Genomic DNA, 23,832 nt, shown 5'->3' with positions numbered 1-23,832 from the left:
AAGTTGAGTTGTTTATTTATTTATATATATATATATATATATTCATATCGTACTTATGAAGATTAGCACAAATGTAATTATTCCTGAAGTGCCAAAGGTAAAACGGATCGTATTACACTTATAGTTCAGTATTAGAAGAACACCTCTTGAAGAAAAATGAAAAATCGATTTTTTATGCTTCCATTAGAACTGTACACCCTAAATAGCGTGGAAAAATTAGCAGTTTGTCGTCGTGTCCAGCACAGAGACGCAGGTTTCTCTCTTTCTCTCTCTCTCTCTCTGTTTCTGAGAATGACCTACACTCAGTGGCTCTCCGAATTGCAAAGAGCAGAATTGAGTTCCAATGTATGACAAGAGGTCGGTAGTAATCTGATTATTCCCTCAATGTAATTGAAGATCGAAACGTCTGGATTTCACGGGAGCCGATTAAATTGCTGGGGTCTTGTGGAGCAGTTTATTTTTGTGAAAAGTTCACTGGACCGAAATTCACGGGCAAGTGAACTTCTCCTTCTGGGTTTTCCACCCTCCCACACTCCTCATTCTGCTTTTTTTTTCATTGAACCTTTCTGCTCGAGAGCACTATTTCCATGTATTAGGTAGAACCAATGGAAGAGAGGACTACAAAAATGAAATTCGAATTCTTTTTTACTTTTTTTAAATTTGATAACTGATGTTTTGAGATCTAAAGAATGAACATTAAAATGAAACTAGTAATTTTATAGGGAGACTCGCAGAATCGTAGGGTTGTGTGTATGTATATTTACCGAAAAGCAAACAGATCACTCTACCTCTATTTGACCTTAGGTAAGTTTTAAATTAACGTCCAGCAAGCAATTAAAAAAAAGAAAAAAAGAGAGAATTAAAATAAATTTCCCAGCATATACAGTAGACTCACGAGTGTCAGACCTAATGTGGCGATAGGCCGGAGTTCTATGAACTCATTACTTTGCCCCACCAACACCAGAGGACAAAGTTTTTATACCAAAATTCACTGTTATAATACATTACGTATTTTCTCACTTCTTATTTGGCTCTGTGCTAGTAGTTTACAAATGTTTATCTACTGCACTGCACGTTTCAAGAATTTATTAGAGAAAAAAAGTAAGTTAAAGAATACTTAGGTATATGTAAACTGTTCATATTTTAACATGAATTTTGTAATGCCTAACTCCAATGCAGAAAACATAAACAAAACATTAACGTAAATAGTACGCCTAATTCTTAAGAAAATTAACTAGGCCGAATAGTACGGAGGCCGGATAGTGACGAGCCGGAGCCTCGGGAGTCTAATGTACATCTGCTATATTAAATTCATATTATTATTATTATTATTATTATTATTATTATTATTATTATTATTATTATTATTATTATTATTATTATTATTATTATTATTTAATGTGTAATCGTTAACTTTGTTTACCACTGAAAACTCAGACGAACATTGGCTATTTGGACACTTTATACAGGCATCAAGCATTATACTTCTCAAATAAAGTTATTCTGAGAACCTCAATTTTATATTTTGTAAACACGCTTGAACAAATATAATAATAATTAAATTTTCTAGAAAAATACGCGTTCAGTCCGTAGATTCAATTGAGGGAGTGAGCGCAACAGTGGTCTAACCAACATTTTTAAAATTGGAGAAAAATCAAGTTAAACTTAAACACATGTGTTTTTTCTTACAATATACAGAGTGCGAATTACCGGGGGGATGAGGGGGATTTTCCCTCCCAACCACACTTTGTTCCCCCCAAAGAAATCAACTGAAGTATCCCCACCGGGGATGCTCGCTTTCCCCCCAAACTATGCTTAGTATAACGCCGAAATTTTACTGATTTTTGTCATTTCTTGTAAGTTTAATCTGTTAATTGTGTGGAAGATCTCAATATGAGCGGAAAAATTAACATATGATTATGATGGGTGGGATGACTCGGAAAGCTACGGGTAAAAGAGTGAGTACAACATTTAAACACGTTCAGAAAGGTTAAGTGTGGTGTGTGCATGTCAGATAGTATATACATAGTTATTGTCGGCAGATTTATTGAATTAATCATATTTATGTGTGTCGGGGGCACGGGTGTCTCTGGCGGGGGGATAGGGTGGACGTGTCCCCCCAATATTTTGTTGAGGAGATGAAATTGAACAATGCGGATCTATATATAAAAAGTACAGAGATGTAGAATAAATGAATTTATATGTGTTATATATTAGATATAACATAATAATGATATTCCCGTTACGAAAGGTGGATATGTAGCTTATTTATCGCCCCCTCTCTTACTAATTGCCAGAAACTTTAGTGTGGATCCTGTATGACAAATGGATAAACCCTGGATTTTTCCGTTCATAGTTGCACAGGTCCACCACTGCGTTGAAAACAAAAACAACTCTAACCACTGAACATAATAATATTTCATTTGCCTTACCACTACAGTCTCTCCCAATATATATAACAGAACATAGAATTCCAGCAAGTGACTCGAATACAGGCACTAAAAAAGCTTAGGATAAAATATAAAGTTTCGAAAAAAACTTACATATGAATCAAGTTTTTAAAGTTGGAATACTGCAAATGATATAGGATGACGAAATGGGAAGAAGTGATTGTTAAAAAAAAAAATCTCCCACTAACATCACTTACGAGTACTATCTAGAAGAGTATCGAATAACAGTTTGATTGGGAAACATTGATTATAGGAGGTAGAAGGACTAATGATGAAATGGTCGTTACACAGAATATGAATCGAAAATTAACATGATGCCAGAGAACATAAGGGAAGTCTCTGAAAATAACACGAGATGAAAATAAATATGAAAAAGATTAAAGCAGTAATGGGTAGATGATGGAGGCTGTGATACACGTCTGAGCAAGGCAGTAGTTAATTTAGGTGTCTATTACAATACCTACATAGTATTATTAACGTAGTTGTAAAATGTAAACTTTAAATAGAAACGGCGGGTAAGATGATTCTGATGAAAAGCATACTGTGTGAGTCACTGAATGAAGAATTACAGAAAAGACTGGGATGAAGAGTATTGCGTTGTAAGAAGCAGAAACGTTGCATTACGAGAAGACAGCACAAAATACTCGAGCTCTCGAAATTTGTACTTTGAGGTGAACTTAAAATTTGGAACAATGAACCAATGAGGTACATTGGGAATAATAAGTAAAAAGATATAAATAGAAGTAATTAAGAATTTATTAAGACATTGTTGGAGAATAAATTATATTCCGAATGGTACGTAGCAGGTATGGTAGAAGAAAAACAAGGGGAAGGTAGAGAAGGAATAAATTAATGGATAGTATTGAGAGCATAATTCCTATGTCAAGGCAAAGGATCTACCTAAAAACCATATTGCATATAAACTTAAATTTGTAGCAGTAATGGAAGAAAATTATGGTGAGTGGGTGAGTTAAGAGATTTTATCACTTCTGCACTAAACCTAAGTGCAAGGATCTTACATTCACATTTTCGGTTTCAAACAATACGTCTGGTACTTAGAAAAAACATAGGCTGGTGGATGATCCATTTTATTTTCACTCAAACAAGTTTGCATCCTTTTCTTATCTTTGATCTATTTGAATTTCAAAGTTCCCCCTTTCAGAAACTTAATATATATATATATATATATATATATATATATATATATATATATATATATATATATATATATATATATATATATATATATATATATATATATATATATAATTCTCTCTTTCATTATAATATTTATAAGTCAAGGTAAAATCCTATTTATAACTTACATTATTCATTGTAAGTTTCATGTGCAGCTCACGACTTTGGTACCCATCGGAATAAATGAACAACAAACGCAAACGAATATGCGTCTTGGTTAACCTGTTGATTATATTGGTAAATGTAGTATGAGGATCCAGTTAGCTCATAATTCAAGTAAATGACCATTTACTGATAATTTTAACGTAAATTTAGTTGGAGCCTAGTAGCATTCTAGTCGCCCGCGTCCCTGTCCCTCAATTTTAACTTGCCAGAGACGCCCATGTTGGGGGTAAGGCATCATTATCTCATTTTGAATTATTGCACCTTCAGTTTGTTGAGTTGATTTTAGTTTAGCGTCCCTTTCAGCAGCGAGGCTATATGAGACGTGGACCTACTGATTAACGTAGAATCCGAACCACATGAGCTCCCGCCGGGAATCGAACCCGGGTCTCCCACGCTAAAGGCGCGTATGCTAACCGCTTAGCCACGAAGGAGCTCCACCTTCAGTTTGTAAGTCCTGTTGGCCTAATTTTACCCCCCCCCCCAATATAAATTATCTAATTCACAAACTGACAATATATGTATGTACAATGTATGGCACATTTAACCACTTGTGGTTGCTTTTGGTACATTATACAAAAAGCACTTGTGTTTAACTTGATTTTTTTCCATTTAAAAAAAATGTGGGTTAGACCACTGTTGCGCTCACCCCCTCAGTTAGTACTCATTTTTTTATTTTAGAATAGCGCCACCTGTAGGACAATTCTACAAAGTATTTGAAGTCATATTGCTCTCCAAACTGCCGTTGTGTGTCTTAAATTTATTGTGAACATAGCATACATTAGAAATTAAACGTCTGTACATTTTTTATTTGTGCTTACTTTACGTTGTTTTATAGCTGCTTGTGTTGTTTTGATTTATTCTAGACTTTTTAACATTTAAATGAGGATATGTCTGCGTAAGAGACTGTAAAGCATTCCCAAGACCACCTTAAGTTTTCATCAATGATAAATATCACTTGTTTAATTCATAGTAAAATCGGTTTCATTATAAGATAATAAGGAAAAAGATCAATATTTACGACCAGAGTAATAAGCTTTAAAGTTGTTACTAGCAGGAAACTTGTAGAATAAATGCTTAGTTTTTGTAGACTACAATTGCTCTGTTATGCCATTGATCATATTCTTGATCACATCTGACGAAAAATAGTAACTTATATTATATCTACTTTTGATAGGCATGACCTCTTGTATATCACACTTGACTTCAAACAGCATATTACCTCTGAATTTGGAAGCTTTATCTGCTGTTGATATCATGATAGCTAAAAAGAGTGATCCAACTATGAGAGAAGCATTGTCTGTTTCACCAGACCTGAAAATTAACACATTAACATCGATATCTCATAACGATAACAAGTATTATATTTCTGTAGATCATTCTTGACTGCAAACAGTACGTTACCTTGATATATGCTGTCCTTATCTCTCATTAGATTAAGCTTGTCACAAACAGCGTAGAGGTTTCTTGATGTCCGTAAGCCCCTTTCTCTTTTTAGATATGCATCGCCGAAAACAGCATGTTTTTCTTGATGTCTGTAAACTTTATCTCCCTTTAGATTAAGCTAAAGACAGCAAACGGTATGCTAATTCGATGTCTTAGAGCCTTATCTACATTTAGATCATGTTTCGTTACATATAGCGTGCTTTTCTCGATGTCCGTAAGCTCTTATCTCTTTTTAGACATGCTTTTCTGCAAACAGCGTGTTTGTCTTGATGTCTGTAACCATTGTCTCTCTTTAGATCAAGCTTGACAGCAAACAGTGTGTTAGTTCGTTGCCTTTGAGCCTTATCTACTTCTAGACCATGTTTACACACAGCGTGCTTTTCTCGATGTCCGTAAACCTTTATCTCCCGTTAGATGGGCTTTACCATAAACAATATGTTTTTTCTCGATATCTGTAGGAACTTCTTCATGCCTAAACGGTTAGCGTACGCATCTTTCTCGTGGGAGACCCTGGTTCGATTCCCGGTGGGAGCTCATGTGGTTCGTATTCCACGTTAATCAGTAGGTCCACGTCTCATATAGCCTCGCTGCTGAAGGGGAAGTTAAACTAAAAATAACCTCAGCTCGATATATGCAGGCTTTATCTTTCTTTAGATCGCTCTTAACTGTAAACAGTATGTTAATTCTAGGTCCATAAGACTTATCTGCCTTTAGATCACGTTTGATTGCAGACAACCTTTTATTTCACTGTTTACGAGCTTTGTCTTCCCCTCTCCATTATTCATAACCGAAACTCATGTGTAATCGAGGTATTTTAACCTAAATGGAATCTTAATTTATCATATTGTACCGGATTGTTTTCTTACCAAATTTTCAGCTAAAGTTGATATAATATTGTAACCTTTTAGTAGCATTTTCAGATAAAATCCTGGTAACGATGTATGCATTTTAAGCGTTGGTTCAAAAAGTGTTCCAATTTTGCATACGCAAATTAACTTCTCTATCCTCTAAATGTATTCACGGTTTAGTAATTGAATTTTGTGCAGAACTTTGTACTTGTATATCGCATGGATAGAATTATATACTTGTGTTACAACTTGCACACCCTTTCTGCTTCGGAAAGTTATGTTTAACTTTCATTATTGAGCGTTTTTCTCCCAGCATATATCTTTCGTGAACTTCAGTGCATTTAAAAAGAGAAAAAAAATCCTTTTGCAAGTTCGCCAGGAAAAGAATATTTTAGGGGATACCTCTCTTGTTATTTCCTCTCATTTTTCTTCTCCACACATTAAAAACACTCCTCAATTTTAATTACGCTAATTTATCTTCCTTCCCCCAAATTTTTCATCCACTGTAACATGCTTTTGCTTTTTTTCACCCAGCTGTCTTGTTCTTTTCTTGTATCTCTTTTTTACATGCTTTCTTTTTCTTTCTTTCTTTTTTTTTTGTAACCCCTAAAGTTCTTTACTTTTACCGGCAGGAGGCTCTAATTTCTTTCACAGCGTGCAGGCCAGTATAACTTCGTTATTGCCTTCCATTTGAGGTTTTTCGAAGGGACTTTTCACGCTCTTCTCAAGAAGTGCAACGTGATTCGAAACTCGCAGAAACTTCTTCCTAGCCTTTCACTGTTGGAGAACTTAATTGTACTTCAGACGTGCCATGTATGGTCCAGGGAGAATCTATTTTGGTGTAGCTAGTAGAGGAAAACTCGTGGTTATGCTGTGCACGCTAAGACTTCTGGAACTTTGAGTTTCCAGATCCTCAAAATTTCCCAAGTATCAAGTCACTTGGTTATTGTAAGAATTCCACATTGTTTTGAATAAACTTCTGCTCTTTCCATGTCTTCTTCTTCTTCTTTTATTATTATTATTATTATTATTATTATTATTATTATTATTATTATTATTATTATTATTATTATTATTATTATTATTATTATTATTATTGTGGGGCCGCAGTGGCTCAGTGTTAGAGCCTTCACCACTGGTGCGTGGAGTTCTTGATTCGATCCCAGCTCGCGCCAAGTGAGATTAGTTGGACAAACACCTTTTCTTGGTGGTCTCCCTTTTCCTCCCACTTTCTTCAATTTACTATTTCTCTGTAAACAAAACAAAGGAGAAAGTTGTTCGGCAACCACTGCAGTATTTTATCACTCTGGTTCTAGGCAACCAAGGTCACAGAAAAGCACTGTTTCTGGTAGTTGAATGTTAAACCTCCTGTAAAATATTCCAGAAACCATAATTTTCGTTATTTGGAAATCATACGTTACAAATAATCAAGTCATATTACCACAATCACAGAATTATTACTTGTTAAACGCTGTCTGTTGCTCTATGATCTTTGGCATCAGCACATCTGACGTATCAAGTGTTCTGTTCAAGCCTCAGACATTAGCTTTTCCTAACCGCAGAATAGGTTTGATTTTGTTGGAACTTTATATTTGTTGTTTGTTGTTTGTTTGTCACAGAAATTCGTAATGTATTGTAGTTGGTTGACGAGAATACGAGGATCACGCGTGTATGTTTCAAGATTGTTTTATTTTCAAGGCAGAGTCAAGATTTTTCCTACAGAAGGAATGTGATGAACCGCACGACCAAGTAATATACGCACACTTCCTCCTATATTCTCTGCGTTGAAATATGAGTTCTATGAGCGTCACAAGTAACAGCCAATCAGATTCGAACAATGTCGAAAAAGACTGGAAGAAAGTCGTGGGGAAAGGTAATTAGTTGTGTTGCTCGTAGGATGACTACACTGTATAAAACAATCGACCAACTTCCCATACGTGTTCAGGACCTCAATGCCAGAAAAAGTTTCTGTGCGACTTTGTTCGGAAATGCCTGATTATGAGAATGGGGCCAAATTTAAAGTAATTAGTGAAATTGGTCGTAGGGTGGTTATTTTAAATTAAGCCCATATCCGTTATTAAACGTTTCCGACCAAAGTCACAAAGGTGAACTTTTCTTCTTGCATAGAGCTCATGAACACTGTACGAAGTTTGTCGGTTTATCCCGGGACACCCTGTATATACTGTTAAGTAGCAGATTGTATCTGTATCTGTTTGATATCTCTAGTACTGACACATCTACTCCAAACAGTGACACAAATATTCCTAACAGTGACACAAATACTTCTAATAGTGACACATGCACTCTTAAGAGTGACACAAATACTCCTAATAGTGACACATATACTCTTAACATTGAAACAAATATTTCTAACAGTGACACAAATATTCCTAATAGTGACAAATGTACTCTTAACAGTGACACAAATACTCCTAATAGTGACACATATACTCTTAATAGTGACACAAATGTTCCTAACACTGACACAAATACTTTTAATAGTAACACATATACCCTTAAGAGTGACACAAATACTCCTAGTAGTGACACATATACTCTTAACAGTGACACAAATACTCCTAATAGTGACACATATACTCTTAACAGTGATAAATATACTCCACATGGTGACACACATAATCCTAACAGTGACGCAAATACTCCAAACAGTGACACATATATTCCTAACAGTGACAAAAAACGCTTCCAACAGTGACACATATATTCTAACCGTGACACACATACTCCACATAGTGACACAACTATTCATAACAGTGACACACACAGTCTTAACAGTGACACAATTACTACTTGTAAAGAAGTAAGCAATGATATTTCTACTATTTCTCAAAGACTTCATTTTTTCTCGTTTTTTTTCTTAAACAAACAATATTTATTATTAATATTTTACTAATGCCTGGTTTCTTTCTTATGGATACGATAATAAAATTATTTTCATTGTACTGTTGGTTGAAAAGAGAAAAATGACGTATGAATAGAAAATGGGGTCGGGGCAGAATCTTACTATGTTTTGAAACGTTATTGGTTCTTTTAAATGCAAAATGAGGTGGAGTTTCCAAGAAAGTTGGCAGGGGATCCCATTTTTCACTGCTAACCGGAGGCTGTGGCGTTGCTATGACTACGAAGAAAGTTTTTGAAAAAAAAAAAGTTTTCTAAAGAGGGTTTTGAAGATGAACGAGACCAAACTCTTTTTAAATGGGATAATTAGCTTTGAATTGTGCACTGTGCACTTTGATGGAAATCAACTTTGCCTGGGGGTAAATCCCATATGTTTTTTTTTCTCGTCTGTAAACGTATTTTCAATGACTAGACAAAGTATTGAAATTATATATATATATATATATATATATATATATATATATATATATATATATATATATATATATATATATATATATATATATATATATATATATAATGTGTGTGTGTGTGAAAATTTGTAAACAACAGCTTAAGAGGTCGGATCTCAGACTCAACTTTGAGTTGAATTCCGTTGACCAATTTTAACCCTACAATGCATGATTTTTTAAAAATTTTCTGTGAAAAAAATAGTATTGCATTTGAAAACAAAAACGAATAACGGAAGTACCGGTACGCTTAATAGTGCCATCTATGCGGAAACTGTGGAATTACAACTAGCTTGGAACGTTCCCAGACTGGTTCAACATGCATCAGCAACTACATGGGGTTATGTAGGAAAACAGATTATTTACCACTATGACCCACATCTGTCCCACTATGCATTGTAGGGTTAAGTATATAGAGTTTAAAGGTCAATGATAAACGCTACCAGACTTTATACCAACATTCAGCAGTTATTTTTACAATTTCTACAATATTATTGGTGTTTAACAGAAAGAAGAAAAATATGTCCAATGATCGGATCTATACCACCTGATAGTTGCAGAAGAGCACCCACGTTGGTCCACAGAGTCCCTACCCCCCCCCCAAAAAAAAAACTTCATTATTCAACACACATTTGTACACTTTCTCAATAAAACTATATTTGTTTCACAGCTAACTTAAACAAGAAAAAACACTGAACAACTCAACGTTTTTTTTTTTACTAAAAGTAATAATAATTATTAAATAAACGTTGCAGTGATTTGTATTTCTAATTTAAATTATTTGAGATAGCGAAGCTAGTACGAATCAGTTAGTTATTGTTTTTACAGAGAAATATTGATGTAGCATGAAAATTTGATCTTATATTTCATCCGTACGCTTTCTCTTATAAAAAAGGATCTAGTTCTCTCATTGTTTTATGAAAATATAGGAGGAAATAATTTACAATTACTTATCGTCTTCTCGGATGCGGAACCTATTCAATAATACTATACGTAGTGGCTTGTACGAGGGTGATTCATAAAGTAATGCTTCCAAAATGATATATTTATTTGTGTTTGACAGACAGCACCGATACAGATATCAGTGGAAAGCTTGTAGTGTCAGCTACAAATGGTGGCGTCATTTTTTCAACATAGCCCCTATTACGGGCAACACATTTGCGCCAACGCGAAACAAGGCGTGAGGTACCCTTATCACAAGTCACCTGGTGGCTTTATGTTTTCAGCTGTTTAGAAACGCGAAAATAAATGCCGATTTTCAAAATGGCTCGAAATCGAAAGCAGATAAGTGAGTCGTGATAACGGTTTCTCATGTGAGATGATATTGTCTAGGGCGCTCTTGTTCCACATTTCAATTATATTTTATATATTTGAAGATATCACATAATTAATGTAAAATTAGCGGTATTTTAATTTCGCCGGGATGAAGACTCTTAAGGTTATCCTTAAGTTTGAGGAAGAGTCGGAGTGCACGAGATCCGAACTATAATCAGGATGAGGCAGAATGTCAACAACACTTTGCCAGCAGATGGGACAAGCTGAGAAGAGGACGTGTGATGGTACTACATCGGCTGACCACTCGTTGCCGACGATGAATGTTCCTGGGCACACAGCCTTCCGCAGTCAGAAATTTAATAACAACCCGCGATTTCAACCGGACATCACCACTGGATGCCATGGAGTGTTCTATTACTCTGGAACGAGAAGAGAAAGGAAGGTGAAACAAGTGACATTCTATAGTTTGTGCATCAGTACATTAATGATAAAAAGTTCAGAATGTTTTCAGTAATATAGACTAAGTAGTGGGCATGGAGCTATTACTTTCTGGATTACCCACGTAGTATTGTACCCCGACTCCAAAGCTTGGACCTCTCCCAACAAAAATTTCTGTCTGCGCGCCTGGATATTTCTCATTAAACCGAACTAAATAATATGGGTGTGTGAGAATCATCATGTGTAAGTTTCGACAAAATCGAGAAATATGAATAACTTTGTAAACCTAAACATTAGCTAAGTTTATCTTAATTAATCATTTTACTTGTGATGCATGATAACCACACCACTATTTAGATCCAACAGATACTGAAGTGTATATTGTAAAGTTCTGCTTGAGCACGAGTAGGTGGAGCATAGATAGAGCAAATGACAGTCCGGAATTGTTTCCCATTATCGGCTTTTATTATAAAACTCTTCTATAAACAGTATTTTATAGGAATAGTACAATAATGTAGTTTCTCTAATATAAGGTAGAGAAAGGTGATCCATAGCCCGAGCAGCCTAAAGCAGGATGTCCACAGTGCTCCAAAGCAAACTAAGTGGAATGAATTTGGAATACCCAATGCTCCGAAGCAAGCAGAGAGGGGGTTAAGACTCAAATAGGTCCGAACCAGGCTAAACAATTGAGGTTAGGAATCCCCACAGAGCTCTGAACTAAGCTAAGTATGACGAAGGAGTGCCTAGAGTTCCTAACCAAATTAGAGGCTTTGGATTAGGTATCTCCTAAGCTCCAAAGCAAGCTAGAGGAGGGGTGACCAATCGAAATTGATAGCTGTCGTTGAAATCCTCTCGGTTACATAGGCGCTCCGGGTGAGGCGCCAAGCAGTAGACCTCATCAAGCTGAAGAACATGATATATCTGAAAGAAAATTCCCATGCTTAGTTTTTGAAGAGATCGAGTGAAAATAAAACGAATTTTTATGTCATTATAACGCGTATAGTTGGTTGCAATTTGTCTCAGTTGTACAAACATGAAATGAAATATTTCACAATTACGCCTTTTAGACTAAGAAAGACGGATAACTAAGGCAAGTAAATGATGATGGAAGAATCGGTGGAATGGAAATGTGGGGGAATGGGAGTACCCCGAGAAAACCACGGATAGATGTTGTCCATCAGAAACTTAATTGACCAGGGATCGAACCAGAGACCCCATACACCAAATGTTAAAGCTCTACCAGTAAAGCTTCGTGCCCCCTTTGTACAGTCAATGAAAAAAGTTATTTTCGTTTGGTAAAATTTATCTTGGGAATAACGGTGATATCGCTGGAACGTACAGAATGTAACACTCTTTTTAATGAAGTGAAAGCTGAACTCAAATTGTCCTTCCCTTTTCAAGTTACATTGAGAAAAAAATGTAGGTGGCGTACTTAAAAAGATAGGGTGGCCTACTTACTATTACATGCATAATTCCTGTAGTTTTTGGACTTAACGTACAGCAGACGTATAACTGAAAACGCATGTTTTATAATATTTTCGGGATAAGTGTTCCATCTATACGTACTTTCCGTATGAAACAATATAGGCTGTCAGGATCTCACATACAAATGGACGCATGTTCGATTCCCGGCGGGAGCTCATGTGGTTCGGATTCCACGTTAATCAGTAGGTCCACGTCTCATATAGCCTCGCTGCTGAAAAGGGACGTTAAACTCAAAATCAACTCAACTCAACAAATGGACGCATATAGCATATAGCTGACGAATGTAACATAAGTATATGCATGTGATATACAGAAAACTGTTAGATGTCAGAGATCCTTCAACGGCATGATGTAACATCTAAGGTCAGTGGGTATGTAGCATATGGATAACGTACGCTCCATACTGATTTCAGTAGCAAACAAGAGGATTTCGTATATTTGTACAATATACCGCTGTCCGGAGAACAGATTTTTCTCAGTGTACTTACGAAATTAATTTCATCAAAGAACTTTTGTCGCTGACTGTACAAAATATAAGATTAAAAATGACTCTCCTTAATCAACTTCTTCCGGGTATAGATATAAGTATTGTTTTTCTTGTGAATGAATCAAAGCGTAAAAGTCCATTGCTGTGGAAGCAACATTGGCCAAACTTTTCTCTATGCATTGTAGAAAAATGTATATCGTGCAAGTTGATTTTTCTTTTCGTTTTTATTTGCGTAGTCAGTAAAAATTGTGATAAAGTTACTTTTCTTCGAGGAAATACGTTACAGTAGATTTTCAGTCCCTTTGTGTATTGTTCACTCCAATAAACCCTATTATCGACGCCTCTGTGTATCGCTTATGGTATTAATCCTGATTTTCAATACATGCGTGTGTTTATAGTATTAACCCTGATTTTCAGTGCCCTTGTGTATTGTTTATAGCAGGGATGCAAATAACCACTCGCCTAGGGCGAGTGGTTCATCGGTGCGGGAGAGTATTTAATATCATACCAAAGTTAAGTAAATAATTTCTATTGTGGGATGTGGGCTAGTACCTTTTTTTTGGGGGGCGGGTAAAATTTTGTTGCTTACTTGCATCCCTGGTTTATAGTATTAATTCTGATTTTCACTGTCCTCGTGTATTGTTTATAGTATTAATCCTGATTTTCACTGCCTTCGTTTATTGTTTATAGCATTAACTCTGATTTTCAATGCTCTCGTGTATTATTTATAGTATTAATCATGATTTTCAATGCATTTGTGTATTGTATATAGTTTAATCCTGTTGTGCATTATTTATAGTATGAATCCTGTTGTATTTCTAGCAGCATATAGGGGTCGCGGTGGCTCAGTAGTAGAGCGTTTACCTCCGGTGCTTGGGGTCCCTGGTTCGGTCCCAGCTCGCGCGTGTAGACTTTGTGATGGACAAACACCGTGCTCGTGGGTTTTCTCGGAGTTCTCCCGTTTCCTCCCCCTTTCTTCATTTCACTTATCATCACCGTCTCCTTTAGCCTAACTGGCATAAGCGTGGGACGTAAAACTTAAAGATTTCATTTTTTTTTCTAGCAGCGTATAATGTACGTAAGAATTTTGATTTCGTTCTTTTGTGTTTAATGAATAAGAATGTACCCTTGGCCTCATTTTCAAGGTATCATTCTTAAGTTACTCTATTCGTTGATACTGTTTGCAGTGTTTCATTTAACACCAAAAGTATTTAAGTTACTATTTCAGTAAGAAAGATGTCCCCGAAGTTGACATTATTTCGAACTCATGAAATTTTCAGATCATGTACAGTAGTAATTCAGTTCTTTTTACTCACTCCATTAAGAAAGTGCTGGTAGAAACGTAATCACTTTAAAAGGCGTTTTATTATTGGTGTTAAAAGTATTAAAGAGAAACCAATCAATGTTTTGGTTAGTGCTGCCAAAAGAGCACTTGAATTTTCTTCCGAACATTACGCTCCTTGCCTGAACCTCTCTTTGGCATTGCAAAAGCTTTGGGCTGGGGGGGAGGGGAGACTGAAGCCATTAGCCAACGTCCTTCAAGCGTCTTCTTTACTCTCAGACGAGCGTCTCCAGATATCGATTTTTTCATCAAACTGGTTTTTCTTTTCTAACCGAGTTGCATCCACGCTCAACTGTCCCTCATGTTTCTAAATTACTATTGTACTCAATGGATCTCAAAATGTAAAAGTATTGAAACAAAATTAAAATAGAAACATAATACCTATTACTTTAAGTTCTTTTTTGGAAATAGGGGTTCAGAATATCGGGTAAATATGGAAATTCATAAAAGCTGCAAGGAAAATATTTAAACGTGTAGCCCCACTACTTTGTGGGAAATATGGTACAAAAGTAGTTACGTTATTTCATTGGTAAAGGAATAAAATGACTATGCCTTTTTGTTGAACAGGGAAAACCAGTAGAACATGCTTCAAATTGTGGCGGCTCTTGGGAAAGTCACTTGGGGGAGAATTAGAATTTTATCACTGCAGACTAAGGGAAGAAAGACTGTCTAGTACACTTGTACAGTCGGCTACAAAAGTGTTTTTCGTTTGATGAAATTAGTTTCGTAAATAACCTCAGAATGGTAGGACAATTTGAGTACAGTTTTCAGTAAATTAAAATCAATGTAATATTCTGTTACCACCGCCGTTATTCCCAAAATAAATTTTACGAAACGGAAAGAAATTTTGTCGCTGATTGTACATTAGGTGAGTTTCGTTCCCTTAGTTGGTAGCAATGAAAGTTTGATTTTTACACATGTGACTTTCCTCCTGAGCTGTACTGAACTAGAACAAACTAATCAAGTCTTTTAATCGCAACGTTAACGAAATTGTTGCTACTAAGCAGAAATAGTTTCTGGGTAAAGATTCGTAGAGAGACTGACACGTGCGCACCGTTTGACGTTGCATAGAGACAGTGGTGGTTTCACGCCGAAGAGAAGGTGGTCACACAAGTTATCGTTCACTACCATAGATGCAGGCGAGTAAGCAGGAACAACGAGAAGTGATTTGATTTTTGGCGGCGGAGGGAGATGGAGGCCGTGAAATGTATCGACGGATGAAGGCTGTGTACGGTGAGTACAGTCTGAGTCGTGCAAGTGTTGTTGAATGGCGCAAAAAATTCCTTGAGGGGCGCGAGTCACTGGAAGACGATGCTCGTCCTGGGCAGGCTCATCGTGTCATCACACCGGAAATGATTGCAGAAGTGAATGCTTTAGTTTTGGACAACCGAAGAATCACCATGGACGAGATCCAGCGGTTACTGGGTATTAGTGTGAGCACCGCCCACACCATAATGCTTCAACACTTGAACTTTCGAAAAATTTGAACTTTCGAATGGCGCAGTCTTTGAGTCATCTGCAACGTTATCATGAGGAGGAATACGGCTTTCTGTCGCGTATTGTCACAGGGGACGAAACATGGTGTCACCATCTTGAACCGGAAAGCTCGCGTCAGAGCAAGCATTGGAAACATGCGACTTCACTATCTCCAAAGAAATCAAAGGCCGTGCACACCAGTTCTGGTAAGGTCATGATATCCTTCTTTTTTTGACCACAAGGGCCCACTGCTTGTCGAGTTCCTGGAACGAGGTACCACCATCAATGCCGAGAGTTATCAAGCCACTTTACAGAACCTTAGACGAGCCATCAAGTCGAAACGCCCAGGCATGTTATCTAATGGCGTTATCCTTCTGCATGATAACGTCCGCCCACACACGGCCAATGTGGTGAAGACGACATTGCACCAGTTTTTGGTGGGAAACGCTGGAACATCCACTGTACAGTCCCAACCTGTCACCGTGTGATTTTCATGTATTTGGACCTCTAAAACAAGCTATTCGCGTACATCGACTCACAACGGACAACGAAGTGTGTGACTGGGTCCAGGTCTGGATTCAACAGCAGCCTGCTAAATTCTTCAAGGATGGAATCGACCGGCTAGTGTCGCAATATGTGCCAACAGTTTTGGCGACTATTTTTGAGTATGTGTACTGTGTGTCACTACATGTGTGAGTATGTGTACTGTGTCTAACTGTACTGTTCAGGTCTTTCTCTCTCCATCCTCTCCCCCAGCTTGGCTGATCTTCCTCTGTCAATATGCCTAAGACTAGGTTCATATTGGACAAAAGACAGGACAGCCAAGCCGAGGTTCAGAACACGCAGTCAGTCAACTGTGAGCAATGCAACAAAGGATCGTACTGCAAATTCACTCGATCACGTGATACACAAAGATCTCTCCAAGTTGTGACTGATATACATAGTCACTGCACTCAGGTCTATCTCTCCGCATCCTCTGCTGCCTTCTTCCGCCTAGGCTTGGCTTGATTCTCTGTTCGATTTGCCTAAGGCTAGCTGCATATTGGATAAAAGACAGTATAGCCAAGCCGAAGTGCAGCACAGGTAGGCAACTGTGAGCAATGCAGAAAAGCAGTTTCACTCGAGCACAGGTTGGACACAAAGGTCTCTCCAACGTTGTGTCAGATACACACGTCCATGCACTCATGTCTATCTCTTCGTACCCTCTCCTGTCTCCCTCAGCCTCAATTTGGCTGTTCTGTCCTCTTGTCAATATGCGACTAGCCTTGCTGTGCGGTTAAGGAAATATGGTATCCGACAGACTGACAGAATATTATTATTTTGGAGGCGCTGTTGCCAAATGCTCTGCAACGATAGAGACAACAACTTTTGTGATAGCCGTTGAATGTTTACCTAGTCATAATTCTATCTTCGTAATAATATGTTAAGATTATTGATACTATTTAAAGTATTTGTAAAAGAAAGAAAGAAAAAGAGCGTGATTGGTGACTGACCTTGATTGCGTGGAAACAGCGTGAAAGAATACTGCAGGAATTGGCAGATAATTTTCCCCTTCTTTGTGTTTACAGCACGTGTAGCTGTCTGCCAGACGCCAAATTTCTTTAACGGGTTTATGCTAGACGTTATGATTGGCACATATCTCCTTCGGTCGTCTTCATTGGCCGATTCGATTTCTCTAAAAGAGAATAGACGCTCGTTACTTGACATAGATATATCTACACCATTTTAAGATTGTCCTTATTTGCCTTGTGTTGCCTTCATGTAAGTCGAAGTAGCACATTTACAAAGTCAATTCAGGATAATATGCCAGCTTTCTTTGAACAAGTTTCGTAATGGTAATGTACATAATTATTGGTAACCATAACAACAACTTAACAATTTTGTACGAAGTGGAATCACACATAACACAAACACATACGCAGAAAAAGGGAATCGAATATTAGGAAATAAACATAGCTCACTTAACCGTCAGGATTTAACATAATAAAGTAATTGCATCAAAATTTTATTTTATGACGTTGGCACAGCACGCTGAAGGTTTACTTTGAAATAGAATAGAGGAACCGTAAAAGGAAGTTTGGTAATGTTCAAAGTTCTTAAACTTTCATTGATCTTCTCTTAGACTTCCATAGTCATTTTTAAATGGATTTCTTGTTTCTTTTTATTATTATTATTCAAAGAAGAGAACTTGCAAGAGTTCTTTTTTTTTCTTTCATGTAAACGTGGATTATTATATTTTTTTTTTCTTTTTAATAGGGTTAGTTTTATTGTGAGTAATTTCTCAAAGTAAGTGTCTTTCGTATATGACAATTTCGAAGTGGATTCAGATAGATAATCACACTTCTAACGTTATAGGACTTCTTTAATGTCAAAGAAGAACATGACTTCTTCTTTTTCTTTAAAAAAAAAATCATGTGATTCGTTCTAACTACATCGCTGTTACAGTGACGCTTCCAGTGTTGTAGCAATTTGAACATGCATAATTGATTACTTGCAAACTCGTTTATCTACCGGCTTATTTTTCTTATCGTTGATAATATTGAATTTGACGAAATTATAAGATTTTCCAAGAGAGTACGTAAGCCTGAATTTACACTTGTAAAAAAAAAAAAAAAAAAAAGTCAAAATAACATGCGAGGGTGATTCAGAAAGTAATGCCTCCAAGGTGATACCTTTATTTGTGTGTGATAGATAGCACCGATACCAGGTATCAGTGGAAAGCTTGCAATGCCAGCTACAAATGATATCATTTTTCAACATAGTCCCCATTATGGGCAACACAATTGTGCCATCGTGAAAAAAGGTTTTTCGGAGAAGAATTATATATGTAACGTCTCTCTTTAGCAATGATGCATATAAAACGTGACTCTTAGTTTTAACATGACATCTAATTACATAATAAATATGATATTTCAATGGTTCTTTCACACCTTTCGTGGAAGTCTTGTGATGCAGAAGAATTCTGATAACTTCCAGGCGAAGTAAAGAAAAAATCAGACCATAAATATTGTGCATGAATATACAAAATGAGACGAGGTTTTTCGAGACGAGACGAGAAAAGCCTTTTTCGAGAATCGATACAAATCGGGAAATAATTCTTCGAGAATCAAGATGACATGAGATTTCTACTAACTGACGGGACGAGATACATAAATCTTATTTCCTGCGGGAGCTCGTGTGTTTCGGATTCCACGTTAATCAGTAGGCCCACGTCTCATAGAGCCTCGTTGCTGAAATGAAGTTAAACTGAAAATCAACTCAACTCATAAATCTTATTTGTGGTCTCATAGGCAACGCTACTTTTTTTGGAACCATTTTTAAACGTGCCCGTTTTTTTAACTTCTTTGTCTGTCTGCACGTGTATCTACCGAATAGATTATTTGAAAAATTGTGATGAAAATAAAACAAAATCTTTCTTGAACATCATGTACATTAGGTGCTGTATGAATGGATTTAACTGAGTTCAGCGTAATTAGGATTTCCCATAATACAACTTGACCTGCGCCAACTGATCGAAGTGTTCTGAGAATTCAACCAGTGTTCCAAGTAAAATTACCAAGGCTGAAGAAAACTTTCATCAAGTCTGTTTTCCAATACTCTCGAAAGTTTTATTACTTGTTTGAGTAAGAGGTACTTCTTTTGGTTGCCAAAATTCTCTCGTGGATATGTCTTTTCTAGATTTTTTTTTGGGGGGGGGCTATTTTATTTCCCTCCTTGACCTGTACTTTGTCCTGTAAGCCCATGGAATGTCCTTATCACCATGACGACGAGTGCTGCTAATAAAAGTCGTCCCGCGACCCTCGTAAAGCGAGCGTAAAGAACGTCACAGGTCGACGTTACATAGAAAAATTTCATTTGTTTTTTCTACCCCCTTGTCTCTTTCCCTCCCGTCCACCTCTTTCTCTCGTCACACACACACACACAACTTTAGTCTTCTCTAGGAAGGCTCGGCCTTCAACATACCTGTAAAGGGACCACGTCCTGTTTGCTTGTAAACAGGTATGCCAGTCATTACCCGTCGAGATAACTCTGATCAATGGTGGACATATCTCCATCTTTTAAGCCACCATCACACACACACACACACAAGCGCAAGGTAGATGCGGCATTCTTAAGATATTGTGCTTCGTAAACAACTAAAAGTATAAAAGAACTGCAGTGCAGTTACATTGTCCCATACTTTTTCCTGAACATTGTTTGATCTGTTTTTATTATCTTTATGAAAAGTACTGATCATAGAAATTCCCGCTTATTTATTTAATAAAATCATGAATGACACCATACTATAGTGATATTAATAAAATTACTTATACAGTACAAGCGCAATGGTCTTGGTGTTATATTTTATGACACACTTGATTTTTCAGTAAACATATTGCTACTATTAACAACAACAACAACAAATGATAAGCTTAGGAATGTTTTATAGATTTACAGAAGTTATATATACAGGGTGTTTCAAAACAACGCCGGCCGCGTTTGGGAGGTGATTCCTGACACCAATACACGAAAAGTATAGACCATCCTGGGTGCACAAACGTTTCCTTTCGGAGTTATAGGCTGAGGAAAACATGAAAAAATGAACTTTAAAGATCCATAGCTCCAAAACTATGGGACCTACTGTGGTCGGGTCAAGACTTCAATTAAGAACTAATATGTGCGCTATCCAAAAATACATGTTTCAGAATCCTAAGGTACTCAAGTAACAATTTCTACGGAGGCACTGGCTACGGGCATATAATTTGAAGTACTCAAAAACTACCTCTATAAAAATTGTTACGAAAGTACCGCAGGATTCTCAAACTTGGATATTTGAATAGCGCACGTATTAGTTCCTAAGTGAAGTCTTGACCCGACTACGGTAGGTCCCATAGCATTGGAGCTATGGGCCTTTAAAGTTATTTTATTTTTTCATATTTTCGGCAGCCTATAACTCCGAAAGGAAGCACTTGTACACGCAGGTTTATCTATACTTTTTGTCTTATCTTGGTGTCAGGAATCACCTTCCAAACGTTGTCGGTATTTTTTGAACAATACCAAGAAAAATGATCAATTTATCGAATTAAAGTCTTTTATGAATGTTCTATGATTTTAACTTTAAGCAACAATATTAGAGAACACGAGGAAGAAGTAGCTTTCCTCGCTTGTCTAGCGCCTAAGTGCGCTCCTTTGGTGCGTGTGGTCCTGGGTTCGATTCACAGTAGTAGCTTTGAAATTTGGACCCATTACAGTATCGGAATCCACGTTAAACTGTAGCTCCATGTCTTATTAGTGTACTGAAGAGACGCCAAACTTCGACCGTTTTTCAAATAAATGTTTTTTATCTTTTCTAACCTAAATTTATGATCAAAAATGTTTGCAGTCGCAATAGAAGCATTTAAGTTCACCAATAGTGATATAATTTTTGTACGAGATAAAAAAGAACCATTTTCTGGATAATTATTTTAGTGTACATGTCCGAATTTTAGTGTAGATTTAATGTACATTTTAGTGTGCGAATTTACTCGGTTCTGAAATTTGTAATTTTGGCGTACAAAAGTCATGATGATTGGAACGAAGAGGTCGGTGGCAAATATAGAAGTAGAAGGGGAGGAAACATAACAGGTGACTAGTTTCTGATATCTGAGTGGTATTATTAGTGATGATATGAAGTAAGAACGTGAGATAAAAGCAAGGATAGGAATGGTGAAAGAAGCCATTAGGAAGAAGAAAATACTAAAAATTGAGAAAAAGAAATATAAAATGCTTCGTGTGTAATATTGTGCTGTATGGGTCAGAAACAGAGACATTTCAGAGAAATGACGTAAAACAACTGGGAGCTTTCGAAATGTGGGTGTGGGGAAAAATGAAAAGAATTAGCTGGGTCGAGAGGGAGGATGTTAGAAATGGTGGGGGAGAAAAGGACAATTTTAGATATCATTAAGAAGAGGAAGAGGAACTGGTTGGGACATTGGCTAAGAAGGAACTGTATAATGGGTGATGTGGTAGAGGGTATAGTGGTAGGAAAGAGAGGGAGGAGGCGAAGCAGACTACAATTATTGGACAATATCAAAAAAAAAAAAAAATCGTACGTGAAAACGAAGAGGTTAGCGGAGGACCGTGGAATATGGAAGCTTCTCAGTTGCAGCAAATGACCTCCCAATAATGGCAGAGTACCTCTGATGATGATCAAGGCATACATAGAAATGGGGACAATATTGGTGAAATATTATACGCTATCCTGCTACATCTAAAAAAAAAGAAAAGAAAAGAAAAAAAAACAGAATTGACTGCAAAATCTGACAAACACAGTCAGGCAGAGGAAGGTAATGAAATAAAATTATGAACTATCCGAGTACCTTTATATATAGGAAAAGAAGTTCATTAACAATTTCCAGAATCTTGTCAGACATCTTAATATTTGGTTAAAAAAATGTAAATCCCGTTTGACATCGATTTTTTAAAGTTTTTTTTAGTATGTGTGTGTGTGTGTGTGTGTGTGTGTGTGTGTGTGTGTGTGTGTGTGTGTGTGTACGTTGTCTGGTTTACTTCCAGGTACCGACCAACCATTTTAGGTCAATCACCGGAGTTGGAAAGTACCATAGATAACCTGCATTCGCTGTTAAGACATAAGTAATAAATATATGCTCTTAGGACGTTGCACATTCCTTCATATACCTGAAGTTTATATATCTCGTGCCTGGGGAAACTCAATTTAAACTGAAGTTTATTGAACATTCCAACGGAGAAAGTTTTAAGCTGTAATGCTATAAGTAAATATAAAGCTCGCTGTCTATGTTGGTGTTTGTGTGTTGTATTCATTGTGCCGTATTTCGTTCCGTTGTGACGTATCAGCACGACTGCTGGTGTTTCCCCATTTTTCGTGCTTTGCGCAGCTGGCTATATGAGACGTGCGACGAGCTTCTTAAGGTCGGTGATCTGAAAACTTGAAGGTGACAGTGGATCCATTGAGGTGTCAGATAATCATCGCACACATTCTTTCCCGAAAAATAGCTAAAGGAGACACATTTTCATGGACATTTTATCGCATGTGTTACTATACTTGGTGTTCTGGCGTCTGAAAACAGCTTCTTACCTGTAAAAGCTTCAGTAACAGGGTTTCCAATCATAGTATCAAAATTATTCCTAAAACAGAACCAACTGAAAAAAAAAATAACCAAAAATAATCAAGAAAACTGAAACTTGCTATATTTACTTTCAGGTTTCACAAATATTATTAAAATTAACATATCATTAAACACAATTCACTGTTTCATTAAGATAATTGATGGTATGACCGTTTGCTTTAATGACTATAAATGTAATGACATGCAACGAGTCTAATTCTCTCAAGGCAATCGTCAAAATTTGCCAATGCATGAGTCAAAAATTTCGTCACTTACCGTGACGACGAAAATACAAAGTTCCGAAAGCTGTAGTTTTGTTTCCAAACATAATGGTTATTAGGTAAAGAAAACATTGGCCGGTATATAGTTCATTTTTATTTTCCTACTATACTTTATCTTATCCTCTTCATTTTTGGTCTACTTACATTTTACCGTTTCTTGTTTGAGAAACTTAGACCAAAACGTTACGACTCATTTTAATGTTTATAGATTGATACGAAAAGTAACCATTGTAATTTTGATATTTCTTTGAGACCCACCAGAAACAAAAACCTTTCAATTTAACGTCCCACGATTACTTCCATTAGGCTAAGGGTGACGGATGATTTACACAAGTCAATGATGATTTAAGAATTGTTGGAATTAGAATGTTGGAGGAAACGGGGTTATACCCCCCAAAAAACACACACTTACTTGATCAGGGATTGAACCAAGGATCCTATGCAGCAGAAGTAAGTGCTCAACCACTGAGT

This window comes from Thermobia domestica, chromosome 17 (assembly GCF_964235325.1).
Source record: "Thermobia domestica chromosome 17, izTheDome1.hap1.1, whole genome shotgun sequence".
Classification (NCBI taxonomy): domain Eukaryota; kingdom Metazoa; phylum Arthropoda; class Insecta; order Zygentoma; family Lepismatidae; genus Thermobia; species Thermobia domestica.
The sequence above is the reverse complement of the archived record's forward strand: the minus strand, read 5'-3'. Positions refer to the sequence as shown.